Below are 3,618 nucleotides of genomic sequence, written 5' to 3' on the forward strand. Positions count from 1 at the left end.
GTGAAGTACTTAGTTTTGTTGCAGTTTTTTGATTTAAACAAAGGCACATGAACAGGTAATTAATTGCTTTACCACACTGTTTCCTGTAGTGCTTTTTTTTTTAAAAAAAATCACAAAACCGCCTATGTCTTTGACACAGTATTCTTTAAAAAAAATAGTTCACTGCAGTCTGCACATGCCAGCAGTATCCATTCCCAAAAGCCCCCCTCCTCCTCTCCTTGCCTAGGACCAGCTGTCTGCCTGAGTATAGAGGCCCCGTGCTACCTTTGCAGCTCTCCTAGGAGGATGTGGGAGGGGTCCCCCAGCTCAACAGCTCTTTAGCCCTTGAACTTGGCAGCAAAACTCTGAGAAGGCCAGAGGGCATGTGGCCACAGGTCCCTGCTTGTGTTTCTGAGTGAACTTGACATAAAATATCCAGTGAATCGTGGAATGCAATTCAGAAACTCCAGCCCCTTCCCTGAGGGCCGCGGATCCAGATTGGCCTGGCTGTGGCCTTGGTTGTATCTGTGATGCCTGAAGAAGTGGTGTTTAGGCCAAGATCTCCAGGCTGATAGGAATTAGGCTGGTGAGGAGAGGGAGAAGGCACTCCAGAAAGGAGGATTAGTTTGTGCAGTGACCCTAAGGAACTAAGAGGCGTATCAGCTTCAAGTCACTGAATAAAGGAAGTCCAGAGTGAGTGAGGTGGAGAGGGGCATAGAGGCATTTGGAGAAATAGGTAGGGGTGAGCAAGAAGAATTGCAGCGTCTTGTAGGCCACAGAGTAAGGATATTAGACTGTAACCTCGAAGCAAGAGGAAGCTATTTAAACAGTGGTTCTCAACCTGTGGGTCGCATAGTATTCCATGGTGTAGATGTACCACAGCTTTTTATCCACTCGTCTGCTGATGGACACTTAGGCTGTTTCCAGATCTTAGCTCTGGTGAATTGTGCTGCTATGAACATAGGGGTGCATATATCCTTTCTGATTGGTGTTTCAGGTTTCTTGGGATATATTCCTAGAAGTGGGATCACAGGGTCCAATGGGAGTTCCATTTTTAACTTTTTGAGGAAACTCCATACAGTCTTCCACAGTGGCTGCACCAGTCTGCATTCCCACCAGCAGTGCACGAGGGGTCCTTTTTCTCCACGTCCTCTCCAGCACTTGTCGTTTGTTGATTTGTTGATGATAGCCATTCTGACAGGGGTGAGATGGTACCTCATTGTTGTTTTGATTTGCATCTCTCAGATGATGAGTGACTTTGAGCATGTTTTCATGTGTCTCTTGCCTTTTGTATGTCCACTTTGGAGATGTGTCTATTGAGCTTTCAGATTGCAAAGAGCACCACCGCAGAGGTAAAGGAGAAGAAGTCACAAGAGCGGGGGACCCTTCCCCCCTCATCTCGCCCTCCTGGTGGCTGATGGGGGTGGGTAGGTGGGGGGGAGGGTGTCGATGTTCCAGGAAGGCAATGTCCCAGCTGAGCGGGGTCAGTCTGGTTGGATCTGAGCATGTAGGGGAAAAGTGCAGGTTCTGGGGGGCAGGCATTCTATTTCGAGAAGGGCCATCTTTAAAGGGCCTTCTGAGCGAAGGATGCCTTCATTCAGAGCCTTGCTGGGAATAAAGAGTCTGAAGAGTAATTTACCATCCAAATTTGATGATCCTAGAATTGCATGGGATCAATATCTACAGAAGAAAAAAAGGGCTGATTTTAAGAAAAAGTAAAATATTTACAGATTTTCCTGAGGAAGGCATGTGATAAAGGAACTTAAGAATGAAGTCTGGAAATATTCTCCCAATGTCATGTGTTTTATTAATGATCAGCTGCTGAGTGATGCACTTGAACTTCAGAAATGGGCCCACACCTTGATGGGGCACTTACTGTGGCTTATTCTACTAAATTCTTAAGCGACACGAAGCATGGCTTTGTGGTCTTGGATGTTTCTATTGATCTTTATCCAATTGGAAGGTTGGTTTTTGAGCTATGCTGTGACACATGTCCCCAAACATGTCAAAATGTTCAGCTCTAGTGCCCAGGAGAAGCAAGGTTTTCTCAAAGTGGCATCAGGCTGCCTTAGGTCAGTTCGATTTTTCATCGAATAATAGAGAATGCTTGGCTACAAGGGGAGTGGCTGCAAAAGGATATGGTGGACAGTCGATTTCTGTGCCAACATTTGAAGATGAAAGCTTTTCAATTCCTCATAATAAAATGGGATTTCTTGGCATGGTCAACAAAGGCTGTCCCAGCAGTGGTTCACAGTTCTATGTCACGTTACCATCAGCTCTCTAGCTAGATAAAAATCATGTGGCTTTTGGGCAATTGACTGAAGAAACAGAAATTCTTCAACACCTAGAATGGTTACAACAGAGAATGACAGACCAATACAACAATGTACAATTATTGACAGTGGAAGTTTTTGTCCTTGATTTTCATCTCAATATTTTCTGAGTTTATTATGTTTATGATCAGCTGTTTCTAGATTTAATTAAACCATGCTTGATTTAAAAAAAAAGAAAAAGATAAGAAAGGTGTCTATTTAGGTCCTTTGCTCATTTTTTGATGGATTGTTTATCTTCTTTTTGTTAAGTTGTGTGAGTTCCGTATACATTTTGGAGACTAAACCCTTATGGGATATAAGGTTGGCAAATATGTTCTCTGCATGGGAGACCATACAGAGTGAGTGGAAGGGAGGGGGAGAGACAGAGAACCACCGATGTGAGAGAGACACATCGATTGGTTGCCTTCCACATGCACCCTGACCGGGCCACAGACTGAGCCTGCAAGCAAGGTAAGTGCCCTTGACCAGAATCAAACCCAGGGCCCTTCAGTCCCAGAGTTGACACTCTATCCACTGAGCCAGACCAGCTAGGGCCAAGAGCAACATTTAAAAAACATCTTAGCCCTAGCTGGTCTGGCTCAGTGGCTAGAGCATCAGCCTGTGGACTGAAGAGTCCCAGGTTCGATTCTGGTCAAGGGTACATGCCCGGGTTGCAGGCTCAATCCCCAGTGGGGAGTGCAGGAGGCAGCCGATCAGTGAGTCTCTCTCATCATTGATGTTCCTCTTCTTCTCTCCCTCTCTCTCTCTGAAATCAGTAAAAATATATTTAAAAAATTAAAAATGTCTTACAGAGTTGTGGCAAGGATAACAGCTATTGTAGGTGAAAGGTGTGCCATATTTCCCACGCTGTTTCTAGCAATGCTCGCCCCATAGTGTGCATTGTGAAGTGTGTTGCCATACTTGTTATTAGCCATCTAATTCTACCCACCTCACACACTTACACACATCACCTCAGTAGAATCTGCTTGGCAGGTTACCAGACTGGGGTCTTAATCGCTGACACAAGATCCCATGACAACACCTTTGACCAACAGACGAATGTTTTATAGTTCTATTTTCATAGTTTTAACAAAAGTTCTGTTATTGAAGTCATTTGCTTTTTTAAGTTATTAATCTTACTGCTTCCTCCAACATTTTCTTGAATAGCACTTAATCATGTTTGGGTTAAGTGATTTATAGTTACCTCACAAATTCCAGCCTCGAGATTAAAGTTACTCACAAGTTCCTTAAGGCATTCAGTGTGCTAACAGAAATTTTTAAAAAAATAATTCTATAGGATATCATTTCTGTATCTGATTCCTCCCTG

The 3,618-nt window shown here is 43.9% G+C and overlaps 1 pseudogene; it reads left to right on the forward strand.

Moving 5' to 3' along the window:
* The first annotated feature begins 1,286 nt into the window (after positions 1-1,286).
* LOC102752269 lies at positions 1,287-2,400 on the forward strand (annotated as a pseudogene).
* Positions 2,401-3,618: the final 1,218 nt, after the last annotated feature.

This window comes from Myotis davidii, unplaced genomic scaffold (assembly GCF_000327345.1).
Source record: "Myotis davidii unplaced genomic scaffold, ASM32734v1 scaffold1277, whole genome shotgun sequence".
Classification (NCBI taxonomy): domain Eukaryota; kingdom Metazoa; phylum Chordata; class Mammalia; order Chiroptera; family Vespertilionidae; genus Myotis; species Myotis davidii.